Raw genomic sequence first — 27,687 nt, 5'->3', positions numbered from 1 at the left:
GTATCATCTTCCAAACAGCACATAAGCAACCTCAGTGTGAATAGTAAAAAGTGTGACCAGGCACAACAGCACAAGCCTATAATCCCATCTCTGGGAAGTCAAAGCGGGAAGATGAGTTCAAGGCCAGCCTGGTCTATAGAGTGACTTCCAGGACAGCCAGGACTACACAAAGAAACCCTGTCTGGAAGAAAAGAAAGTATTTATTTCTCCCTCAAGGTCTAGAGGTGTTGTTCCTTATTCCCACCTGGGAGCCTTCAGCACCTTGGCCAGATGCCGCTTTGACCTTGGCTCAGGCCTCAGCAGACAGCCCCTCCCACAAGGGCTAATGAGAAGAGCCTCCAAGTTAGCACAGACGCCGGGGTTAGTTCTAGCTCCTTCACAAAACCTCTAGTCAGTTGTATCTTTTTGCTATGGTTTGCATCTGGAATGTCCCCACAAGGCCTGTGTGGTGACAGCTTATTCCCTAGCATGGGGCTGAGATGATGAAAAACATAAGAGGGAAGAGGAGGTTATGGGACGGTCCACCCTCTCAATTTTCGCCCATGAGTTGAGAGGTTTCGTTCTGTCCCATGCTTCCACCATGACTGGCCACCAAAGGCCCACAGCACTGGTGCCAATGGGTCATAATCTGAAACCTCAAAATCTGTGAGCTCACGTAACCTATTTTGCTTGTAAGATGATAGTCTCAAGTTCAGAGGCCCAAAGCTGATTGGTACACTCCCAAGGAAGGCTTACAATAACAAAGACTGGCAATATTCTTCTGGTTTACAGGCAGGAGAGTTCAGACATTGGTACAGCACAGCCCTCTGGCTAAAAAAACCTGACAGTCCACCCACCTCAAGTGGAGTACTATATGCATTTGATGTTTTTCTTCAAAGGATATTAAAAAGCACAGCATTACTCTATATAATAGTTAAACGCTTTATTTCTATACTATAAGTAAATAAAATTTGGTTGACTTTCTAATTGGTTAATCTATCAATTATGATCTTGGGTTGGGTTTTTTGTTTTTTTGTTTGTTTGTTTGTTGTTTTGGTTTTTGGGGGGGTCATTTTCCCCCGTGGAGCTTCTTCAATGTGCTCTTTCAATCAAATTTAAAGTATTTTGGAGACTGTTGACATCTGAGGCTGGATCACTCTTCCTGTGGCGATTGCCCTGTGGACTGTAGGATGTTCAGCCACATCCCTGGTCCCTGCTGAGTAGACACCCTACCTCCATCTAGGACAGTCGTAGACATCTTCATACACTGGCAAATATCCCTATGGGTAAAGTCTCAATTAAGAACCACTGCTGTAGCAGACATAACCTCAAAACAGAAAGCAAAAATTCCATCATTGAGGGATGGCTCTGCAGGCAGAATTCCCTATGATGACCCAAATTTGATCCCAGAAACCCAGAGGAGAAGCTGGATGTGGTGGCCCATGATTGTAAATCACAGCTGGCCTGGAGTACAGTGTAGGATGAGAAACCAGAGCCTGCCTCAACAAGACAGATGGGGAGAAACGACTTCCTCCTCAGTGTACTTTGGCATGCATGTAAATGAAAACACATATGAATAAACAAAAATAATAAATGAATAAAAGTTGAAGTCCGTTAGATACCTACATTTGTCTGTTACCAGAGTGTCTGCTTTGGTGTGAGCAAAGGCCTAACTCTTTGGTTGACTTTTCCAGGGTCCAAATAAAGTCTACATATTTTTTTTCATTAGCAGGAAGCATTTGGAGGAATGTATCTTTGGACATCATCTTAACCGGGTTCTTTTTCTTTTTTTTGGTTTGGTTTTCTGTTTCCTAGGGCCAGGGATCAAACCCAGGCCAGTGCATATGCAACACATACCCCCTCTGGCTAAGTTTAAGTTACACCTCACCACCTCTGCCTGCCTTTAACTTTGGAATCAATCAGCAAGAGGTAACTTTCAAAAATTGCCATAATTAGGAACATTTCAAAGGCTTTCTAAAGCTCAAATTTGTTACTAACTGAAATAATTTGTCTCTGGTTGTCCTAATAGTTCCAATTATATTTTATTTGTTTTTGCCACCTAGTTCAAACAACTTTAACCCATTTAGGAGGGAATTAGAAGATGAATAGGAACACAGCGATTTGTTCTCTACACACCAGAGTTCTTTTACAGAGGAGCCCTTCCTCTCCTTCCCCTGCCCAGCTGGGCCGCTTGTACCCTCTCTAGGGAGTCTGTGTGGAATGCATTCGGCCCCTCTTCACCTCCAAACCAGTTACCTTCCTGCGCTATTGACCTACAGAGTTGGGAGAGGCGCTGTGATGCTCGCTGTGAAGCTGTCAGAGCTGGTTTGCTCTGGCTCCATCTCCTTTACTCTGAAGCAACACGTACACAGCTCTGGGTGTCAGTTGCTTCATATTCAAATTCAATTCATATTCACTGAGAGGAACGTGGCTTTGCCAAGCCCACATCTGACAATGCCTTAAAGCCGTGGTTCTCAACCACCCTAATGTTTCAATCCTTTAAGACAGTTCCTCATGTTGCGCTGATCCCCAAACCAGAATATCATTTCGTTGCCACTTCATAACTGTAGTTTTGCTATTGTGAATCTTAATGTAAATATCTGATATACAATCCATAAGCTGAGAACCACTGCCATAAAGGTTCCTCAGTTCTTCAAGATTGAAAGGCTTTCCACCAGTATCAAGGTTTATAGATATCCAGAAATAATCAGATATGAGCTGTTCTGATCTTTCTGGAATCAGCAACTTTTCTCTGGAAAAAATACATACAGATAAGCTGAACTTCTCTTGTAAAAAGCACAGATCCTGCATAACATTGTACTCTTATTAGGATGTGCCTGATGAGTTGATTGGTAGTAGAGTATATTGCTGTCTGCATTTTATTTTGGAAACAGAAGGCCAATGGGAAAGAGAGAGGAACAGATGCATGGACAGATGTATTAAGCCACAAACACAGAAAACTGTCTTCTATTTAGCTTCATTAGCAATATTTGGGAATTCATTGTACAGCTCTTGCAACTTTTGTTTGTTTGTTTGAACGTTTTCATCATATGATGAGGAGGTCAGGGGAGTCCTTTCATTGATTTAAATTCACCTCTTGAAAACTCCTAGTGTTTTGGAGTTGGGTGAAAAAGTCACGTACCTTTTAGAGTAGCCATCAGACCTTGCAACTGGACGTCATACTTTGATGCAAGGCCATAGTTTTCAGTATATCCACACAGTTCCTCTGTTCCCTTGAACTTTAGTGTTGTCTGAGCTAGAGTTTCTATTGCTGTGAATATCCACATAGTTCCTCTGTTCCTTTGAACTTTAGTGGTGTCTGAGCTAGGGTTTCTATTGCTGTGAATATCCACATAGTTCCTTTGTTCCTTTGAACTTTAGTGGTGTCTGAGCTAGGGTTTCTATTGCTGTGAAGAGACACCATGACCACGATGACTCTTATAAAGGAAAACGTTCATTGCAGTGGCTCGCTTAGAGGTTCAGGGGTTTGATATCATGGTGGGACATGGCAGCATGCAGGCAGACATGGTGCTGGAGAAGGAGCTGAGGGTTTTACATCTCCATCTGCAGGCAGCAGGAAGTGAACTGTGACACTGGATATAACTTGGGTCTAGGAGACCTCAAAGCCCAGCCCACAGTGACACACTTCCTCCAATAAGGTCACACCTCTTAATTGTGGCACTCTTTGAGGGATCTTTTTTTTCCCACACAGCCACAGATGCAGTTTCCTGTGTGTCTGCCATGTTTTGTTAATATTTTTTTTAATTTTATTAAATTCTTTCAAGCCGGGCACAGTGGTGCATGCCTTTAAACCCAACACAAGGGAGTCAGAGGCAGGCAGATCTCTGTGAGTTGAGGCCAGCCTGGTCTACATAATGAGTTCCAGGACAGCCAGGACATATGTGTGTGTGTATTTGTTCAGCACACATGTGCATACATACACATGCATGCATGTGTGTGCACCACAGTGTGCATATGGAGATCAGAGTGCAACTTGTGGAAGTCAGTTCTCTCCTTCTATCATGTGGGTCCCGGGGATTGAACTCAGGTCAGCAGAGGTGGCAGCAAGTGTCCTTACCCACTGAGCTAATAAAGATTAATGGTGGCAAGTGAAGAGTACAGATAAAGATAAAAAATAAAATATCTTAAGGCCATGTGATAAAAACATGGGTATCCATAGGGTCATTTCATTTACTTTTGTATATATTCAAATATCCCACAATAGAAACTTGGGTTTGGGGGTTATTGCTTTTGTCTTCTTTTTAAGACGAAGTTTCACAAAGCTCCGCAAGTTGACCTTGAACTTCTAATCCTTCTGCTGAAAACTGAAGTTTTGTTCTTTTGTAAACTTTAAATAGTTCTTGAGCGCATCTCAATGGGTCAGAAAAGCAAGCACTTCTCTTGTTGACCTGGGAGCACCTGTCTTCAAACTCTTCTCCACTTTGCCTTTGTTACAGACCCTAGGATTCCGCTCCACCACGATAGGTGAGACTCCTGGAGTAGATATTTCAAAGTGCCCCTTACTTCTCAACAATAACTACTGACTGCTGTTTGTGTGTTTGTTTTTCTTTAGTTCAAATACCACCAACTCCAGCAAACCTTCCCTAGCTAAAGCTGACAGAGTTAGCTCTAGTTCCTGGGCTACCACAGAACTTGGTGAAGCACATCTTTATAAAAATTTATTCATGTCTTGCAATGTCCTTATTGCAATATTTTAAAATGTATGCACAATTAACCAGGTGATTATAATCTATGGGGAAAGCCCATATAATTATCCATGCTTGATGTTTAAAAATACAGAATAAATCATCTTGTATGAATAAATATTTTAAATTTTTAAATTCCTTTTGATGACTTCTGCATGGGGGGTGGACCCTGTAAACTAGACTGTATTTATTAAGACTTGAAAAGTTTTGAATTCAATAATATTTCTAAATTTAGGGACTAATGGTCCAAACAACTTTCCAAGTTTATGAATTTCTAAATTCATCTTCCATAAGCTTGGTATGAGATAAAACACAAGCTAAGTTGCAGAATGCTTTATGCATGATGCATTTCATTGATTCTTACAGTTAAGTCTCCAATTCTTTCATCTTATTCGATATCACATTGCATGCCTAAGTCAAAAATCTTGTAACTTGAAAAAGGGTTTTCTTTTTTTTTTTTAACATAAAGATGAAATGTCATGAGATACCTTACATTGAGTCTGCCCCTGGCTCTGTCCTTTCAGTTTGGCCCTTCTAGCTATCTGTAATAATGGTCTCAGAAACATTTTATGGGAATGAGTATGACCGCCCTCTTTCAGTGTGAACATTATACCACTTCTTATAAAACTTAAATACAATTCTCAGCACTTTTGGCGGATGTGCTAGTCCTATAGTCATGACCATTTTATCTACTTGTCATTCTAAGAGAGAGTATAATCATGCTTTGTGTTGGCAGAGGCAGAGTTCTGCAAGACAAACCTGCACACAATACAGAGGACCCCAGCGAGAGAACACTACAGTAATGAAAACGGGGTGTGTTTTGGGTAGGAACAAAAGAAGTGACTGTGGGGGTGAAGTTACAAATGCACAGCCTGAGGATGCTGCTCTGTCTTGGAGAAGCCTACAAATGGAAATGGCAGAGGTTTGGGTCATGATGTAACACCAGCTGCATGACAAGGCCAGCATCCTTCATTGCACAATGGTTCCCCTTTGCATAAACAGTACCAGCTTTAAACATGGGCAGACTGAGAGATGCTGTACTGGGCTTTTTATTTTGGGTCACCAACCAGTTGCCAAATCATGACACAGAGATGTATTATTAGTTTTGAATGCTCAGTCTGGCTTAGGCTCTTTTTACTGCTTCCCTATGTCTGGCTGGCTGGCATCTGCTTGGCTTCTTGACACAGGCGTCTCCCTCAGCCTCATCCTCCTCCTTCTCTTATTCCTCCTCATTCTTCTTCCAAGCCTAGATTTCTTCTTCTATTTATTCTCTTTTCCTGCCAGCCCTGCCTAGTTTTTCTCTGCCCAGTTATTGGCCACTCAGCTCTTTGCTAGACCAATCAGGTGCCTTAGGCAGGCAAGGTGGAACAGATGCAACACATCTTTTCATAATTAAGCAGATGCAGTTGAAACGAAGGTGGCACACCTTCACACAGGTAACTTCTGCAGCATCAACAAGTATAACATGTCTTTGCCTGGTTAAAATAATACTCCATAACAAGATGGCACCACTACATTGAAACTTCATGGGCATCGTTTCCAGCTAGACTCTCAGCCTGCATGGCCTTTTAAAAGGAGAGGTACTTAACTTTTCTGAAGTTTGTCCCATCTCTCCCAGTACAATGCTCACAATAGTTTACTTTTTGAATGAGGTGAAAGTAAATGCTATTTTATTTCCTCTTTATACCGCAGGCACAGTTTAAATATTTACTACAAAAAAAGAAAAAAAAACAAACAAACAACAAAAAAAAAAAACCCTCACAGAGGCAGGGCCAGGGCCATCTCAGGACCAAGAGTGGCTGGGACGAGAAGCAAGCCACAGAAAAACCTGCAGAGCTACCCTTCAGATCATCCAGGCCACAAAAACCTAATGATCTCTAAAACAGCCTGTCAATGGGTTTTGAGTGGCAGGCATTCCACACATACATGAAATTCTTTCTACTCTGAGAAACAGAACCGAGAGATGGCGCAGATTCCACTGTTCTCTCAGATTGAAACGGCAGCGTGAGTGCTCAAAACCAAGTAAGGCTGTACTCAGTTCTTCAATTTAAAACTGCTTACAATTCTTGGATATGTATGAGCTCCAGCAGTCTGTATTAACTTGAAATCTGAGAAGGAGCACCCTTCATGGACATAGTGTGAGTCACTACAGTGTAGCTAAGAAAGGATCTTTCTTCTCCCTAGGTCTTTGATTCCAGTGCTTTGCAACAGGGACCTGCGAGTGCAGATTTCTGGGAACAACTCTCTCCTGTGACTTCCGGTGCTAATTTATATAGAATATACCAAGGAAGCCTAGTGGGAAGCAGTTCTGATTCTTGGGTGGAAAGAAAATGCCCAGGGTCCTAAAAGCAAAGGATAGGCGGGGCTGTTTTATAAACTTGGAGTCCGGCTCTGGGTAATTGATGGCTGTATCTAAGTCTGCTCCTAGTCCTTCCATCTTCCTTTGGGCTGATTGCTTGGGTCTCTGCCGCGTTACAGATGCCGCTGACGGGAAAGAGGAAGGCAATTAAAATCACTTAAACACCCTCTAATGCAGTTACTTGTGTGTGGGTTTGAAAAAATTAAGCAATAGGAAAGCAATAACTAAAATGGAGCTCTGGGAGGAGGTGTAAATTTCCACGTGTTCTTTCCACTCCATTGCTAGTTCTCTGCCAGGCCGTACCAGGAGCACGCTCTCAATTAAAACTCTGGCAGCGTTTATAATCTTCAAGCAAATCAATGCCATAATAACGTGGCCTCCTGTAGGGTGGTGACAGTCCATCCGGTTAAGAGAAAAGATGAGACAGTATTTGGGAAACAAAGAAGCCAACAGAAAACACAAGTGCCAATCCCGTTAAACAGAAACCTAAAAGACATTGGTATCACTGCAGCTGTTTGAGTCATGCCACTAAATGAACGTAAATGAAATCCTTCCATTACAGTAAGGACATCAAGGTTTACATTTCTTTGGATTCCACAAACAGAAATGAAAACCATGACGGTAAGCCTACAACCAACCATCTCACTGTCTTTCTTTTTAAAAAAAAAAATGTTTTCTTGTATGCTCTTGGAAGGTGCAGAAAATTCTGATTATTACAATAGGCACTAAGGAGGGGGGAAAGACCTTTTGGGTCAGTTTACGAATTAAATGTTTTTCAAGACTTTTTTTAATTCAAAGAAAGTTACTTTAAATAGCCATACTACAAAGGTTATTATAATAGCTTTTATTACAAAAACCTATGCACTTGTATTTCCCCTGGGTATCACTATGTATAGCTGCACTTTCAACCAACAGACAGCACACACTGCCGTTTTTGAGATTTTACCAACATACTGATGATGTTGTTAGCCAACAAATGATGAACATATAGGAAAACTGGTCAAAAGCAGAGAGTCCCGATTAGTCTATAAACTAAAATCCTTCTAGTCAGTAAGTGCACACACAGAAAAGTCATAAGCATGTTAAGAATGCCCTCTGGCTCCCTGGATGTAAGGGTGTTGTGATTGGCAGAACTCCCAAGAATGCTAATGCTTTTGCTAGGCAAGGAGAATACACGCAAGGGGACAGACTGAGTACTTTGTATTTTAATCAATTAATTACGTAATTAACTTATTATATCTCAGAAACAGACTCCCTCAAAGCTGATGCTACATCATGCCATCATTGCAAAGACTCACATGTAGCCACACCAAAGAGTACAAAGATCACTAAATTCCATTACAAATATTACCTTAAGCCAATATTTTTGTATCTGAGGCTAAAATGGCCTTACTCCTGAATCAGCTGCCCATAAACGTCTTTAACACCCACAGTATGCATCGGCCAGTGTACCCTGAACCAGTCATTAATTTATCTTTTGCCTACCAGATCATGACAAGCTACAGCCCCTTTCACTACAAAAGACAACTCAAAATATGCACAGTGATGGCATGGTTGAAACTCATCTTCCATGATGACACCATAAACAAAGAAAACTTCCTGGGATTTGGGGCCAATAGACTATACTCTATACTGCATTCTGTCATCGACTCCTTCCATAACTGCGGACAAGTTCCCTACATCTTCTCATTCTCAATTTCCTCTCTGTACACAATGGGAATGATGCCCACACCCCTTCAGGAAATGGCTGAAAAGCGCCAGAGAGTGCCCAGTGCGAATGAATTCCCGAGGAAAAACTCTATTTTCTCAATCCCAAAATGGACTCAGAGATCAAAGCACAGTAACTTCACATACCACAAACTCTGAGAAGACAAAGACTGCTTGAAAGGGTAAAACACCCAATAATTTGGGTTCATAAAGCGATGAGAACATGGCACTCCAATGGCTAACTTCAATTAGTAAATGAGAGACTGATACAAAGAAAAATAAGGGTCCATGGGCTAGCTCTTTGGAAATGGTTGGTTTTAAATCACAAAATGTCCTCTGCATCATAGGATTTGGTTCTGTATTGTAAGACGTCCAAGAAACTAAGCAAGCATTTGATTTTTCTACAAACCAGCTCTCAAGTAAAGCTTACAAAAGACATCAAAAATCTGAGTCCATTCTTTGTGTCTCTGCCTCGCACTCACCGAATTATGCCATTTCCTTGGAAATAAGCGATTCCCGTTAAAAACTGGGTCCTTCATATCCTCAAGGTTTTATGTCTTTAAATGCAACTAACCAAGAACTTCAAGTATGTTTTTCAAAATAGTGGTATCTGTAGTGAACGTGTACAACCTTTGGTCCTTTTCATTATTCTTTAAACAATAGAGAAGAGCAATCTTAAGTCACAAGTCCAAGCAAGACACAAACGATTTAAATCACACCAGAAGATCAGCACAGGTTCTGTGAAAACACCACGTCATTTAACACGGGGGACTGGGGCATCTAGATCATGGTGTCCATGGTTTTCTGGACCTTAGCATCTAAGGACACTAAGGGGCAACTCCAATCCCCACTGAAGGTAATTGCCAGTGTTTTGGTTTAGGAGATGATCCGGGAGCTACTATTGAGTTGGCCTTACTTTTGGAGGGATACAGTGAGTAAAATTAAAGTTTAAACTTGTTTCCTCTTTGTACAAATAGTTTGATCTTCAAAATAGGTCATCTAGTGATGATGGCTTTGAAAAAAATTACAATTTTCTCAAGGTATCCATGAAAGGCCTATTTGGTCACGGTTCCTCCCAACTGACGGAAAATTTCTCCCATTGCACATGCTCCTTATGTATCATACAGAGCCTCTTGCTCTCTATGATTTTGGCCTGTAGCCCCATGAAGTGATGTAGAGAGGCAGGTGAAATTTGTAAAAAGATTTAAAAAGTCGCTTTCTGTAAGGGCTTCACTTGACTGATGACCCAGAAAACCCCCAAGTTCACAGTCGGCAAGTGAGACAGCCAATGTCTAGATGCGTAGCCAACTGGGAGATGAGAGTGACTCATAGCGAAACGGCACGTGCAAGAGTCATCAGCTCTCCTCCTTCCCTACTCCCAGCCAGTCAGCCCCCTGCCGTGGGACCCATTCTGCATGGGACTACGCAGTCACAAGTGTGATCACACACGCACAGGTGTGAGGTTTACTGTGCCTTTTGCTGTGCAGACGTGTGTGTATGTTTTCGTAGAAAATGCATGGTAATGCTACATGCTACTGACCCAGTCCTTGGCTCGTGGTACTTTAAGATAACGATTTTTTCAACTGTTTGATGCAGTGGTCCATCTGTGTTGGACCACTTAACAGGTGACACTTTGGGAGTGTCAGAGTGAAGGCTTGTGCCGTTTCTGTGACTAAGCAAATAAACAGTCTACTCGGAAGACCAGCCTTCTAAGCTGAACCATGCAAACAGGGTCTGAAAATAGTTTCCCCACTACCAAGGTATTCAGTGCTCGGCCTGGGTAGAGTGGCTATCCCCTAAAGAAAAGAACTTACCAAAGGGAAAAAAATATTGGAAAAGCCACAAGGGACAGGTGTGCGGAACAGTCCAAATTAATAACAAAGCTCTCGGGGCTGGCTTTACAAACACAAACAGTTCATTGTGAACTGTTTTTCAAAGAGGAAAAAAAGTGAATCATATCTCAGTGCTCCTATGGAGTCTGGGTTGGGACTGTCACAGGGGAGACTAGCCTTCCTCTTCTGGAGAGTTTAGGAAGCCATCGCACACACATATTGTGTATCTAATGGTATTGAGATAGAAACACTCATTTTCATTTGAAGAGATCTTTAAATGGCTGGATATACATATAAATTCCACCCTTTAAAAAGTGTATATGAGTCAAGACTCTAACCCAGGTGTCATCTCTGCCGCTGAGCCTCACTTTCTTCAATATATATAAAACATATACACACTTCTTAACCGGCAGTGGGGTTCTCTCTTGATAACGCCTGTCGTAACTTGAAAGTGGCATCAGTTGAAAATGCATCCAACAGTTAAGGAGAGATAACATCAACACTCAGCAGTGAGGTGCCCTGTAGGGTACCAGTGGCTTACCCTTCTTATCACCTGGCTAAATGAGTGTGGTAACTCACCCCGCTATACAGCCTGTCAAGAACGGAAGACCCAAGTTCAAGACTCAGAGCATGGTTGCCACTGAAATCCTGTTCCTTCCACACCATCCCACAGTTGAGAAAAGTGTTAAGTCAAGATACCTTCAGCCGAAGACTGAACAGACAGCGCATAACAGTACCATACATAGTCTACGACAAGACATACACGTGTGTGCATCATTCGGTTTGGTAAATGCACAATAAGCACACCCTATGCTTACCACTGCTGCTGACCTCCTGTATCGGTAACAGAAGCCTTAGGCACTTTTTTCCTGCTCCTCATTGAGAACATACTACAGTAGAAAGAGGTACCGCAATTTCCCCAACTTCAAAACGCATGTGTTAAACTGAACGTTTTATAATTCATATCCAGACCTAAAATTCTTTGACACTGTGATATATATTATTTGCATGTAAAATTAATGATGTTTTAAAAATATTTCTCTATCAGTACTTTGAAAAGGGCTTTCACAGCATTGCTTAAGATCTTTGAGTGTTCAAAACTTCAGCAGGTAGACAATTCAAAGGACACTGAGTCTCAGGGAGACATCCCATTGGCTGTGCTTGGTGGGGAGGAAGTGTCTACCCAGGGCCTCAAGGATGCTAGACAAGTGTTGTACCACTGAGCTCTACTTCATCCCTGTACACTGTCATATGTAATGTCTCTGCAGAGAACGGTCCTTAGTTTAGACTTCACTAGACACTGCCTTTTATTGTGAGAGGTTCTATTATTCTGGAGACAAGATTTCACTGCCGAGGTTTTCGGTTTTGTTTTGCTTTTCCCCACCATCAACCTGTGGAAGACGTGGACTCTGCTAAACATGAACTCTCAAGAATGGCCCAGGCAAGAGCAGTCATCTGCAGTGAGACACGGAAGAAGTCAGAGGCTACACAGGGAAGTCACAGGCTAGACAGATCCCAGCTGACTCCAGGACCACATAAAATGGCATAAAGAGGAACAAAGAATTAGAGCTAATTTCTTCTCCTCCAACAGTCTAGATTTTTGCAGATTCTTTCACATTTTAAGGAATGTGCCAAACTAGCCAGATTAGCCTTGTGTTGTTGTTGTTAGTTGGCTTTTTTTGGTCACCCTTCAGCACCCCAACCCCACAGGGCACCCAAAGTTGTCTCCTGAGGGATCACGGCTGAAGAGATGTTCAAGTTTAGCTGTGCTTCGGAGACCCAGTGACAGAACCGCCACACCCTCCATTATTTTCATTCCGTCTCCTCACGCAAAGGGGTGAGGCAGGGGGTGAAAAAGACCCTGTGTGCCCTCCAGTGGAGGTCACAAGCAAATTGAGCTATTTGACCCTTGAGGACAATCCATCAGTCATCTTGGGGAAGCTGGACTCGGAGTATCCTAGTCTCATCTCAAGCAAAACACCACGTCCTGAGAGTTCCAATGAATACAGCCCCTCTCAGGTCCCTCAGGACTGACTGTCCAGACAATCCAGAAAAAGATACTGCCTGTTCATCTTCTCTGCTGCGCTGATTCAGAGGCTTGCCGCTTTTAGAGGCTACTCTGAGACCTCTGCCTACTCTATCCTCCGCACAGACCAACCATCCCTGAGCTGCAGCTCAATCCCACGGGCGTTCCCACTTTGTTGCTCTCTCTGGAGCAAGGGCTGTAACTGAGCACTTTTATAATCCACATCATCAACAAGGAGGAAGAAAAAAACAAAACAAAAGTCCTGAGTACCACATAGCCACTGAAATTAGAAGGACGCAAGTGTTAGCTTTAAAGTCACAAGAGCGTGAGAGATTATGGGGGAAAAAAAAGCATTATAAAGTTAAGCACTTTATACAGAAAGCATGTATAGAACTTGATGTGACATTTGATGTCTTTCAGACTCTTACACATACTTACGTAAATCTTTCTTTCAGAATTGACTTGGAATGATCAAATCACCCCTTACCATAAATTCACTAGTTATTTTAAACAACTGTGTTTTCCAGTTTCAGTGGTAACAAAGTTCCAGCCATCAGCTCCTGTTCACCAGTTCACTACTCTGTGATTTAAATCCTGGCTATGAACCTAAACATCCTGGACACTTAGAAATCAACTCCTTCACTAGACAGGGGTCCAATCTCTCATCCTCAAAGTCAAACAATACAGTGTCTAAAAAGAACACATTCTTTAAAAAAAATTAGTAAAAACCACGAATTAGCAAGTACAAATAAAATGTCCTTCTACGGTGTCACAGTGTACCAAAATCCAGATAAATAAAAAATTGGTGGTGGCTTGAAACACGCCCACACCCACCACACCCACCACACAGACACACACCACACCACAAACACACACACACCACAAATACACACACACCACACACGCACACAGACACACACGCACCACACATACCATACGCACACACTCCACACACTCATACAGACACACACAAACCACAAACACACATACCACACACATACACCACACACACTACAAACACACCCACCACATACACACAGACACACACACCATAGACACAGACACACACACACACACACACCTCATACTACAAACACACCCACCACATACACAGACACACACACCATACACACACACACACCACACACAGACACACAGACACAGACATACAGACACACACAGAGGAAAGTCTCTGGTTACTTACTAGGGAGATTTTCTCTTCCTCACACCATCACTCTGCCTGTCCAGCTGCTGTCCAAGTGTGGAGCATGCCGCCAGCAGCTGTTTCCTTCCAGCCAGGCTGTGCGTCTTAACCAGTCATATGCACCTCCTGATAACCACCCGAGCGGTGCCAGGAGGTCAGAAACTGAAGCTTATTATTCTCCCGGTTGGCAAACCTTCTCCTAGGCTGTGGGCTGGCTCGGCCACTTCATCAGCATGCAGGGCAGGGCATTCCACCGTTTGTTTTCTTTTTAGAGACAAATGCCCTAAGAGCTGATAAGTTACTCTGGGAGGACAGGTCACTGCAGACAGAAAGCTAACTGCGCTTCTGTGGGGGCAGGGAGGCAGACGGTCACTACTCTCCCACCCCACTTAAGTTTTCTCTAGGGTGTCTAGTCAGCAAGAAAAAGGAACCAGGAGTTCAGTCAACAGGTGGAAGTTGCTCTATCAGTCAGGTGCCCTGAAAGCACTCAATCCGATTGGTTTCATTTTCTCAGAACTCCAGGCTCCAGTATGGGTGGGTCTTCACACACTAAAAGGACTTTCCCAAGGAAGGCAAACATTAACCCTCCAAGAATGCTTAGTCGTGCATGTCGCCACCCCACCACTCCCTCCCCACCCCGATGGGCACACCTCTCCAAGGCCAGGGCTGCTGCAGCCAGAAATGGCCAGAGGCACGGACAAAAGGGGTGAAGGAAGAAAGTCTCATGCAGTTTTGTTGAAAGAGCCATTGGGAATGATTTTCTGTGGCTTCAAACCTCCTTTCCACATGGTTGTCTGCTGCCTTGGTGTCAGCATTCTGGGGAACCACAGGGCGGTTGAGATTGTCAGCCAGGGTGACACTCTGCAGGTGTGTTGCTGACCCACCTCGTATTCTGGGAAGCTGGGACAGAAACAGCTGCTGCGTGGCTCACAGCGGCAGCCCGCCAGCCTGCCCATTGTGTTGAACCCATCGGTCTCACCAGAGTTGAATTCTTCTTGTTGCCTTTAGCATCTCTCTCTCCTAAGGAAACCCCTGTCGTACATGACTTTAGAAGGTGTCTGGCCTTGAGTCTCTGACTTCTTGGAATGTTAAGGTGGCGCTTCCTAAAACTATGTCGGAACTCACCTTCCAAGTAAGAGCGGAAGATCTGGCAGAATCAGCTTATTTGGAAAAGAGTCCATCAGGAATGGATGACGAAAGTTTCCCAGGGGATTTCTGGGTCGAAATTAATATGCTACTATTGGCCTTGACTTTTAACGAGTGTCAACTCTCTCCGCACAGGGGCATGTGCGGCCAGCCTTCCAAACTGAGGCTCGTCTTATAACTATTTGTGGTGAAATTAAACTAGAAAATTCCCTCTGTATAAAAGTTCATATGAAGAAGAAAAGGGGGAGGAAGATGTGGAGGAAGAGGATCAATTTCTCAGGTCTCATTTTTTTTCTTAGTTGTAAAAGCCCAGAGTATAAATGGAAGACATTGGTAATATCAAAACCTATTAATGAAAGTTTAAAGTCAGCAGCAGCTATAAACTTTAGACCTGGGGGTGCAGCGCCCTAAAATATGTCACCTCCAGAGACTTTTTCACTCCTGTGTTGGTGACTGAGTCTCCGCTCAGAAACAGCAAAGGAAGCCGGCTAATCATTTGAAATTCTCTCCTGATTTATTAATACTCCGTGTTTACAGTAACAGAAACTTCTGGACCTCATGATCCGCATCAGTCATCTACAGCAGAATGGGTTGGTTATTCTGACAATCCATCTTGCACCAAACAGTCAAGGAAAGGAGAGATTCCGGGAAGCTATTCAGTGACTAATAGCGAAAACAATATAGAGATTCTTCGCCAATTCTATTTACAACCAAGGGCAGACCCTGATGGTACTTATGAGGCAAGATGTCAACCTGGAGATCAAGACATTGGCCCCTTGTACTCTGGGACTAGTAAGGTGACAAATGGCCCCACAGCGCATGGGGAAGAGCACTTTTGTAGCCAACCTGCCTATAGGTGCTTATCATTCTCTTCATCCCCAAAATCTTGCCTCCCCCTGAGTCCCCTCCCACCTTGGTGCCTCTCTCCCTGTGCATCCCAACGGTCCTAGACCTTCACCTGTAGCCACACCTGTCTCCCACTCAGCTCATCTTCCTAACCACCTAGCCGTGCCCATTCTCATTGGCTCTTACGTCAGAACAACGAGCCTTCTGATTTGTTGCTCGTATTCTCATAGCTCATTCTCTCTTCCCAGCTAAGTTTCTGGAGAAATCACTTGTCTTCCATCTCACATTCCGAAGGCCTAGGCTGCTGTGGTCTGACTTCTCCCGCTCCACAGACATTGCTTACTCCGCCTGGCTATACAGCACGAGCAATGGACGAGTCTTCTTCGTTCATCTTACTTGAACTTTTGGCTACATTCAGCCCAGCTGACTTCATGGTGCCGAGAATGTCCTGTAGCTTCCTTGAAATCTTACTGCAAGTTCCTTCACCTCCTCTGTGAACTTCCTTTCTACTTAACCCTGAATGTGAAAGCCCTCTCTCCAAATCCTGTTTTCTAAGTCTCAAGCATGTTGACTGATTACTAAATTGCTACAGACTTGCCTCAAAAATCCCTATTTATGACACCAATGCCTCCTTTATACTTTACCTACAAGTGAAGTCTCTCGGGCAGGGGCCATGTGGTAGCTTAAGTATTTTTTTGTGTCCAGTAACTATGGGAATAGTTTGAGTTTGTCTTAAGTAATAGGCACTGTTTGCCATAATCTCCCTTTGTTCTTTATACTTCTCTCCCTCTCTGTCTTTGTCTCTCTGTCTCTGTTTCTCTCTCTCTGCTCTTTTGAGACATACACTGAAATAAAATGATTATTTTCATAAGCTTAAAATTATTTCAATTAAAATTAAATTAAAATTAAAATTCTTTAAACATCATGAAAATATTTTAGTCATGATCAAAAAGTCTAAGGCAGTGAAAAATTAAAATATGTATATGGTAAGATGAGATTTCTGTGTATAGACTATTGTTCCACCATAACCAAAGTTAAATCACAGATGTCAAAACAAACAGACAGGTAACTGATAAATAGCTTTAATATGTAAGCCATTGACAAGTAATAACTGAGCAGAGGGTATCAATAAATATTTCACAAAAGAAGAGATCTAATGTGCAATCTGCATGTGAAAAAATTCAGATTCCCTACAAAGAAAAATTAAATGAACATAAAATATCATTTGTACTCTACGAACTTGACAAAAATGAAATAATGATAATTTCCAATGTGAGAAGGAGGTTTAGAAAGTAAAACCTTCACATTCAGTTGTTAAGAATGTAACTGCCCCATTGTCTCAGTATGTGGGTCGGGAACTCACCAAGGCCAGCTGGCCTGGGTCTGAAAAAGCATGGGATAAATTTGGACTAGCTGAACATAGCAAACAATGAGGAAGAATGGGAACTCAAGAACAATCGCAGTGGGTTTTTGATCCTACTGCACGTTCTGGCTTTGGGGGAGCCTAGGCAGTTTGGATGCTCACCTTTGGAGACCTGGAAAGAGGTGGGCGGTCCTTGGGCTTCCCACAGGTCAGGGAACCCTGATTGCTCTTCGAGCAGATGAGGGAGGGGGACTTGATCGGGGGAGGGGGAGGGAAATGGGAGGCGGTGGCGGGGAGGAGGCAGAAATCCTTAATAAATAAATAAATTAAAAAAAAAGAATGTAACTGCCAAGCCAAGCGTGGTGGCGCACGCCTTTGATCCCAGCACCCGGGAGGCAGAGGCAGGAGAATCTCTGTGAGTCTGAGGCCAGCCTGGTCTACAGAACAAGTTTCAGGACAGCCAGGGTTACACAGAGAAACCCTGTCTCAACCCCCTCCTCCCCCCAAAAAAGTAACTGGTACAACATGTGAGGAAGCTAGTTTTGCAATTCGATGTAAACACCCTTTAAAATGTGGTTTCCCTTCCACTCATCAGTTCCTGTTATAAAAATATATTCCAAGAAAAGACTGTGGATTGCATTACCGTGAGGCTGCTCCTTAGGAACCTCTCACACTCGTGAACATGATGAGCGTCTGAGAGCCCACCGAGGCTGCTCCAGCGCCTGTCCCCTCACAGGGGCAGTGCTGTGCAGCTGTGGCAGAAGAATGATGCTCACCTGTATTACTAGCCAGGAAATATTTGCTGTTTAGTATGTGAAAATCACACCACATAAGTTTCTTCAGAACAATTTCATTTTTTAAGGGAAGTACTATGCTAATATTGGAAAAGACCTGAGACAAATATCAAAAATTTTAAACAGTTTATCCAATTGTCTCTAAGAGTTATTCTCTCTCTCTCTCTCTCTCTCTCTCTCTCTCTCTCTCTCTCTCACACACACACACACACACACACACACACACACACACACAAACACACACACTTTTTTATACAAGATCTTTTCAAAATTAGACAGGGGAAGCCAGGCAGTGGTGGCACATGCCTTTAATCCCAGCATTCAGGAGGCAGAGGCAGGCAGATCTCTGTGAGTTTGAGGCCAGCCTGGTCTACAAAGTGAGTTTCAGGACAGCTATGATTGTTACATAGAGAAACCCTGTCTCAAACAAAACAAAACAAAACAACAAAATTAGACAGAGGAAAATACTGCTAAGGATGTGGCTCACTTGGTAGAGTACTCGCCCTAGCGGGGTCACACCTGAACTCCCAGGATGTGAGAGGTTGAAGCAGGACCTCCAGAAGTTCAGGCTATCTCTGGCTACATGGGGAGTTCAAGGCCAGCCTGGGATACGTAAGACCTGTCTCAAAAATAAATAAGTGAACAAACAAATGAATAAATAAAACAAATAAGAGAGAAGTGATGTAGAAGAAACCTTGGTGCATTCAGTATTGACACAGAGAGGAGAAGGCCATTGACAGGAAAAAAGATTGTGGAAGATGGGGGGGGGGGGGACAAAAACAAAACAAAACAAAAAAACCTCAAGTTCATAAGAAAGTTGGATACTCCTTAATTCTCTCACTTGGGCAAGTCCTTGACAGAATATTTGACAGGAAATTGATAGAAGTGATGGGACCAGAGATTTCATGAACACAAAAGAGGAGAGAACAGTGGTCCAGCCTAAGCACCCCAGATTCTACCTCTGAGGCGCCCTCCTGGACTTTGTGCCTGCACAAAGCACTCCATTACACAGAGATCCTCAAATGTCCCATTTCAGACCGGCAGACAGAAAGCACTACTCTTGCTAGAGGCTCCCTGCCTTGTGCCAAGCTCCACACAAGCTGCTCTGAGTGGCGCCACACCACCTGCTGTTGGCTTGAGGCACTGGCATGCACTGTGACTTCAACCCACCTCCACTTTCCTTGCAAGGGACCTTGTGTTCAGCATTGCTCTGTGCTTCCGCCAGCAAAACTCCCACCCCTCACTCACCCTGACACATGTCTTTTTTTTTCTTGATATTTTCTCAGCTTTTCTTTTTAGCTTTAACATTTGTCTAAGAATCTTGGTGGGGGCATTATTCTTTTCTCTCTCTCTCTATCCCTCCTCCTTCCCTTTCAACTATGAGAAATCAAAGCAAGTAGCCAATCATGGTGAACTTCAAGTTCTGCTCATCCTGGGTGGTGGCGCACGCCTTTAATCTCAGCAATCAGGAGGCAGAGCAGGTGGATCTCTCTGAGTTCGAGGTGAGCCTGGTCTGCAGAGTGAGTTCCAGGACAGCCAGGGTCACACAGAGAAACCCTTTCTCAAAACAAACGAACGAACAAACAAACAAACCAAAAACAACAGGAATGAAGTTCTAGCTATGCTCCTGCTCCAGAAATGAAAAACTGTTTTCTAAGCAGCATTCAGAGTTGCTCTTGCACGAAGCAACCAACGTCAACAAATGAAGAAATACAGCGTCTGTGTTCAGTCTAGTGGAGATCATCAAAATGAGACAAAAGCCCCTGATCTCAAGTTCATGATCTCCTTGGTAAACAAAGAACACATAGAGAGTCATACACAAGTCCAAGTAATTGTCATAGCAATAATACGGTATTAATATGTATGCATTATGCTAATACTATACCATATAACCTGCTAACTACTATGCAAAAGGTTTATTCTCAAAGCAAATCTCTAGGGATGGGCTCTCGTCACTCACGGGTGACTTTTACTGAGGTTCGCCAGCATACCCACGACTAGCAAGCAGTCTAAGGAATGAAGATGCAAACTCAGAATGTCACTCTGACTCCAAACCCTGCACATCACCCCCAATCCCAGTGATTTGGTAGCCACTGAGGTTTTCTTAGAAGCCATAGAAGACTTGTTCATCTTGTCACGCCTACTTGCCTGCAGGCACGGTGATCTAGTCAACTGTACTGCCTTTGGGGGTCTAATTATTGGCATGGTGGGAAGAGTTTCCTAATATTATCAACCGCAAATGTGGTGTTTAGCCAGTTACAACGATTAAGTGGCTATGTGGTCGGCAGGCCGAAGGACATCTGCAGCATACGCGTCAATGGGATAAACACAGCTGAGTTCTAAACAGCCCCTTTGCAGGTACATCTTTGGAACGCATTCTACAGATGAATTGGAAGCCTTCTAAATGACAACAGAAAAGGAGAGGGAAAAGCCTCCCTCAGAATTGGTCTTTGCACCCAGCCCCCACAGCTCCCCTGTCTTCAGTGTCCTTGGAGAAACTCCTAAACTTGCAGACAGACTAGCCCTGACTAAAATAGACTCCGCCTTTCAGTTCCCAGTTCTGTCCTGCTTTCTGGCTCTCCCTTCCCCTCTCTTTCTACAGATTCTTGTTCACTATTTAAAGACCTCATCCTCAGCATAATTGTGTTTTTACATTTTAATTTACTGAGATTTACCTTTATGGCTGTATTTTTCTCTGAAAACATCCCCCCTCACCTCGCAGGCTCTTTAGACCCAACTGAAGCTCCATTCCTCACAACAGGGGAACAATCGCACGCCTGCCACAAGACAGCTCGCTTGCATCATTACTCAGACAACAGCTTTTATTGCTAGTATTTTTATTTCAAAATCGGAGTCAGCAGAGATGTTTATTAATCTGTGAGGTCGTCACCCCAGACTATAAATATTTTTTGTTGCTACTTCATAACTGTGATTTTGCTACTGAGCAGTGTCTCAGTTCCTAAGACCAACAGAAATACATGTTTTCCAATCGTCAAGATTCATAGGTTGAGATCCCCTGCATTAGTGATTTACTCCAGTGACTGGAACATAGGCACTGTATCACACTGGAGGCTGAGGTGAGGATGCTCTGTACTTCACAAAATCGGAAAAGCAGCACTCTTGTGCTTGACTTTATGCTTACATTTAAAAGCATTACCTGCTCACGGTAGCACACTGAGTAAGACAGCGTGTGCATGAGGAGCTTACCCGTGTTCTTGTCTCGCTGGTACAGCATATGTCTTCTGTCATGCCCACAGTATGAGATTCTAAAAAGATAGATACCATAGATCTGCTTTTCCATTTTTAAAGTTGATACTCTGCCAGTAATACTCTGCCAATTGATTTTTTCCTTTAATAATTTATAATGGATATATATATATTGGCTCCAAACTCAATAATACAGCTTTTTTATTTCTACAGTCTACTGCACTGTACAGCCACATCAGAGTGTACCCATGCATATTATACTGTTGATGAATACTCAAATACCAGTTTTGCCTCGGTAAGCACCGTTGCCCACAGCATCATTGCACGCATGTCTTTCATTTCTGTAGTGTAAATCCCCAAACTGGGATTAGTAGGATTGAAAATTTGTTGATTTCTGCAGATAAAGATTCCCTTCTTGATCAAATGCTAGCCATGTTCCTTACCTTTCTTATCCACCTAGAACTACTAGGACTTGAACAAACTCAGGCTGTAAAGATGGCTCAGTGAGCTTGTTATAGAAATATAATGACTTAATTTTGGACCCCAGAACCCACACAAAGTTGGACATAGTAGCTCATGTTTGACATCCCAATTCTTCTATAGAGAGACGGTGGTAGAGACAGGAGAATGTCTGGAAGGGGTAGTTAACCTAGCATGCCCCGTGGCAAACAGCAAAGAGACCCATCTTTGACAAGGTGGAAGGCAAGGCCCTGCACTTGAGGGTATCCTTTGATCTCTTCATGTGTGCCATGAAACACCCGTGCATGCTTACTTGTACTCATACACATAAGTGCACATACATCACACACACACACACACACACACACACACACACACACACAAATACATCACACACACACACACACACACACACACAGTTTGAACAAACTCCAAAATAGTTTCTAGAATGTCAAAGCAACATCTGTAAGATTAATTTGTCATTACAAGTATGTACCTTCCCAAGAAAGCTCAAGGCTGTCAAAAACGTTTCCTGCCTGGTCCAGCCACCAGAGGGACAAGACCGATGTTATTCAGTCTCTGTGGAAAGATAGATCCCTAACTTCCTGCCTTTGAGAACTAGCTAGTATCACTAACACCCACCAACCCTCTGACTCTACTGAGACCCGACTTGGTTGCTGCCTCATTTTAGCTGTAAGATGTCTGGATACCTCTGTGCAAACCACAATACCTCTAAGTCTTTAGGTTGGGCTCTTTTGCCATAGTTCTTACCGACAAAAATCTGTCCTTGTCTCTTGAGCTTATGTCTGACTTGACAAAAGAAAAAAAAATCTGTTCTTTTTTTCCTAATCTGAACTAAAAACAATACAAAGGCCACAGTTCTGACAAATGTTGACTTGGAAGATATGGATTATAGAAGGAGAAGCAATACTATTTCATTGCACAGGCTGGAGAGATGGTTCAAAGGTTAAGAGCACGTGGTTGCTCTTCAAGTGGACCTGAGTTCAATTCCCAGCATCCACGTGGCAGCTCACAACTCTAACTCCAGTTTCAGGGGATTGGACACCTAAACACCACACTTTGTCTTGTATATAAAACAAAGTTAAACTACAGAGGAACCCTGTCGTGAAAAATAAAAAAAAAATTCATAATTACATCCTACCAGCCATGCCTGTTCAAGAACTGAAGTGGAAAGTGCCTGCTTAATTTTCATGAAGAAGAACAAGTTTCTTCAAAGGATATTAAACTTGACTAAATTCAGTCAAAGTTAAAATATGGAGTCTGTCTATTTCTGCTATTTTCTTACATTTTTATCTTGTGTATTAGTTTGTTTGCAGAGTCAGGGTCTTGCTGTGTAGACCAGGCTTGCCTCAAGTTTAAAATCCTCCTGCATCAGCCTCTTAAATGATAGGATTACAGGTGTGTACCACATGCCTGACACCCCTGGCTATTTTAGTATTTGTTCATCTGCACGTCTCAAGGCTCCCGTGAACTCTAAGACCGTTTCAATCCTGGGATCAATTCCCGATAGGCAAACTTGTAGAGTATTAGGAAACAAAATGCCAAAGGTGTCCTGAAGCATAGTTCCAGCATGCACTGGGAGTGGTGAGGAGGTCAGTCCCTCCCACACACCACTCTGTGTGACTGAAGAGGCAGCACCTCGCATGGCACCTGAGGTAGGAATAGAACGTCAGCACAGGGCCAAGGATCACCAGTATCAAAATCTACATTGCTCCAGGTGCGGTGGTTAATCAAAACAAAATAAAAACAAATAGCAACAGCGATAACAACAAGAACAACAAAAAGCCCTAACCAAAAAGCTCTTCTACAGCCTAAGTCTTTATTGCATACTTTAATTTGATAGACTGGAGTGAGATCTTAGAATGAGAGCATTTTTAATAGTGTATTTACTATTAATTCAGCACCAGCCACCGCATTCTAAGTCACTAATAACTACACACCAGGTTCCTGATTTAAATATATATATTTCTTATAGCAAGGAAACTTGGTTCACAATTCTCAAGCTTTCTTTGTTTTTAGAAAGGCATTCGTTTAAACATTATGAGCAACGGATAAGTTCCTGGCCTGGTTTGTGAAAAATGACACCTCATCCATCGAAATTCAACACACACTATTCAAGAACACATTTATTAAATATAATAAGCGCAAGTTCAATTGTGGATCCAACTTACTGGCCCAGATGAGAGGAGTCCTTTCCCTCAGAACAAAATGCAGGCAGGCAATTCCCCGCTGCCTGTGACGCACAGTGACTTCATGACACCCAAGTACCCAGAGGGGACTGACTATAAATAAACGCTCAGCTTTCACCTTAGTGTCCTCAACCGAAAGGCCAGGTGAGACTCTAAGGGCTTGAAATAAGTCCCCTGTGCCCCAACGCCATGGACGGCTATTTGTTTAAAATTCCTAGCGATCTTGCTGACAATTCTCCCATAAATATTTCATCTTTCTCTGTTAGTCCTTTTCTAACCTAGTAAGGCAGTGTGGTGCACGGGGTGCTGCGCACCGTGGAGCAGGATATGGGATTCTTATTCCCCATCCTGTCATGTACAAACTGAACCTTTGAAGATTAAAAAAAGTATTCATTTTTATTAAAGAAATGGAAATGCCCAATTCAAAAGCTGGATGCACTGGTTACCCACATAGGTTTTTGAAAAGAAAGAATGTGCTGGGCCCGTGGTGGTGCACGCCTTTAATCCCGGCACTTGGAAGGCAGAGGCAGGTGGATCTCTATGAGTTCCAAGTTAGCCTGGTCTATAAGAGCTAGTTTCAGGATAGCCAAGGCTACACAGAGAAACCCTGTCTCAAAGAAAGAAAGAAAGAAAGAAAGAAAGAAAGAAAGAAAGAAAGAAAGAAGGAAGGAAGGAAGGAAGGAAGGAAGGAAGGAAGGAAGGAAGGAAGGAAGGGGAAGGGAAGGGAAGGAAGGAAGAATTCTACTTCAGAAGTGTAGCCTGTGAAAATAGTCAACAAGGCAACAGAGACGCATGAAAAGCAAAGTCAGTGTATATATGTCATACTAAAACCAGGAACAATGCAATGACCAGAGGAGAAGGGAGGAATTGGATGCTCATGCCTGTCTAGTAATACTTAGGAGACTGAGGCAGGATTTTGTAAGTTGAGGGCCAGCCTGGGTTACAATAATGAGTTCCAGGCCAGCCTTGGGTACAGAATAAGATCTGGTCTTAAAAATTAGTTAATTAATTAATGACAAGAGTCAGTTGGTGAAAATAATAAGAATGAATATTCAATGAAGTATGCACCATGCAGCTATGAGAAAAGATGAAAGCAAGCATATATCCACGCTTATAAAGCCAAACAGGATTCTCCTTTCCTTTTCTTTTATGACTAACTTTAGCATTGAGTATATTTTTAACAAGCAGTACAACTTCTATAAGTAACATTTAATATTGCTATTATTAGTGGCAGGGAGAGATGCAGGTATATGCATATATACAACTCTGTAGAGCTGGTTCTCCCCTTTCCCCTTCAAACACGTTCCAGGAATTGAATACTGGTCATCAGGCTTGTAGAACAAACACATTTAACCGCTGAGCCAACTCAACGGCCCTAAAACTAAAATTTAAGGGAAGTACAAACTCAGTACTATTGTGATTTGGATAAATGTCACAGTGCCCAAGTGTTAAAGGCTCAGCTCCTCCCTATGCTGAACGAAGGTGACAAGGGGTGGGGCTTAACGGGAGACCCTTCAGTTCCTGAAGGTGTGCCCTTGGAGGGCATCATTAGGACCTCCCTACTTCCTCTTTTCTTCTCACTTTCCAGACATCAGGCCTTTAGGACTTCGAAGGCGACAGGAAACTAACAGAACTTCCTACTATACAGTCAGTCATATCTGAGTGTGAACTAGCAGATCTTCTTACCACACAGTCGGTTGTGTCTGAGTATGAACTGTGTAGGTTTGCTGATGTTGATTACCTCTGTTGTTATGGTGGTGGTTCTGTGCATGCGTGCTATGAAATCAAACTGTAGATTAAATGTACATTAGTTATTCTGTTACTATTGTACCATTGCTTTTTTTTAAAAAAAAATCTTTTTTAGAAGAATTTAAATTCTCAGCCATAATCAAAGGGTTCTCTCACAGACCCAAGCATTGCAAACATGGCACTGGCAGGCCTTTCTTCTGCCCCCCCCCCTCTTCTTCTCCCTTGCTAAACTATTAGATTACATTCCTAGAGCTAGCCCCCAAGGTCTTTTTAGCCACTTACTTTCTTGTGCCTAACTAAAGCTCCAAGATCCAACAATCAAAATTCACTACCTGACTACACCGGTTAACATGTTCAGATTTACCAACTCACCCTAACACAGATTTCCCCTTTTTCTCCCTAAAATCCACTCCTGCAGGAACACCTGCTGCTGTCTCTGTCCAACCCAGAGGCAGCCACCCCTACCTCCTGAACCCCCACACCTGCTTGTCCCTGCAGGGTGAAAATCTCCTTTGTGCTGAGAATTTGGTATTTATGTGTGTTCAGTGCTGACTCCAGGCACCCCTTACAGTAACAGCATCAAAGGAGAATGAGTTCAGAGTTTAAAGTCTCTAAGGTCTTAATTATTTAGAAGAAGGCCAGGTGTGGTTTTTGTTCTTGCTGATTTTATTTGGTTTGATTCTAGTTTTTGAGACAAGGTCTTGGTGAACAGCTAAGTCTGACTGTGAACAAAGTTACTAGGTAGCTGAGGTGGGTTTCAAACTCTGTCTTACTGCCTCTCAAATGCTGAGATAACAGCTGTGTGTCACATACCTGCCTTAGATCAAACTTGTTCCTATTAGACTTTGTTAATTCAAGTATGTGCTCCAACTATAAATCAAAGATCCGTCTGTAATTCTCTTTCTTAATTGCGTCTTTGTGTAGTTTGGGTATCAGGGTAACTGTAACCTTATAAAAAGAATTTGGCAATGTTCCTTTTATTTTTATTGTGTAGAACAATTTGAGAGGTATTAGCTCTTCTCTGAAATTTTGGTAGAATTCTGTGCTGAAACCATCTGGCCCTGGGCTTTTTTTTTTTTTTGCCATCAGAGAAATGCAAATCAAAACCACTCTGAGATACCATCTTATACCTGTCAGAATGGCTAAGATAAAAAACACTAATGGCAACTTATGTTGAAAAGGATGTGGCATAAAGGAGACATTCTTCCCTTACTGGTGGGAATGCAAACTTGTACAGCCACTTTGGAAATCGGTATGGCAGTTTCTTAAAAATTGGGAATCAATCTACATCAAGACCCAACTATCTTATTTTAAGCATATACCCAAAGGATGTACAATCATATCACAAGGACATTTGCTCAGTGATGTTCCTTGCAGCATTACTCATAACAGCCAGAACCTGGAAACAACCTAGATGCCCCTCAACCAAAAAATGGATAAATAAAATGTGGTATACTACTCAGCTTTAAGAAACAATGGCCTCATGAAATTTGCTGGCAAATGCATAGAACTAGAAAAAAATCATTTTGAGTGAGGTAACCCAGACCCAAAAAGACAAACATGGTATGTACTCACTCATAGGTGATGTCAAGGATGAGATAATTAACCTACAATCCACAGCCCTAGAGAGGCTACATAACAAGGAGGGCCAAAAGAGAGATGCATGGATTTGCCTGGGAAGGGGAAGTAGAAAGGGTCTCCTAGGTAAACTGGGAGTGGGGGTTGGGAGGATGGAGAAAATGGGAACTAGAAGGAGCAGGTTAGGTGACCTGGGTGTGGGAGGCAGGTTGGAGGCAGGATGATGGCCCAACAAGAGATGTCTTGTTGTGGGGGGTGGCATTTCAGGGTTAGGGAGAACCTGGTGCAAGGGAAATCCCCATGAAGCTACAAAAAAGACCCCAACTAAGATTCCTAACAATGGTGGAAAGGGTGCCTGAACTGGCTATCTACTGTAAACAGATCGGTGACTTCCCTAATTGCCATCAGAGATACTCTGTCCAGTAACTGATGGAAGCAGAGGCAGAGATCCACAGACAAGCACTGCTCTGAGCTCTGAGAGTCTTGAAAAGAAAGGGAGGAGGGATTGTACCAGCCAGGGGG

The 27,687-nt window shown here is 42.9% G+C and overlaps 1 protein-coding gene across 3 annotated transcripts in view; it reads right to left on the bottom strand.

Annotated features, from left to right (window-relative positions):
- Positions 1-27,687, bottom strand: part of Rasgrp3 (RAS guanyl releasing protein 3) — a 98,870-nt gene that overhangs the window by 55,264 nt on the left and 15,919 nt on the right. The window contains exon 1 of one of the 3 annotated variants that reach the window (XM_075955039.1): positions 21,170-21,228. The exons of 1 other annotated variant lie outside the window; for it this stretch is intronic. The gene's annotated coding sequence lies outside the window, so the exon portion shown is untranslated. Of the gene's footprint in view, positions 1-13,813; positions 14,235-21,169; positions 21,229-27,687 lie in introns of those variants that run through there. One more of the 3 variants, XM_075955036.1, reaches the window with a different exon arrangement.

Source organism: Microtus pennsylvanicus, chromosome 21 (genome assembly GCF_037038515.1).
Source record: "Microtus pennsylvanicus isolate mMicPen1 chromosome 21, mMicPen1.hap1, whole genome shotgun sequence".
NCBI lineage: Eukaryota > Metazoa > Chordata > Mammalia > Rodentia > Cricetidae > Microtus > Microtus pennsylvanicus.
This window is presented reverse-complemented; position numbering and strand designations above follow the sequence as displayed.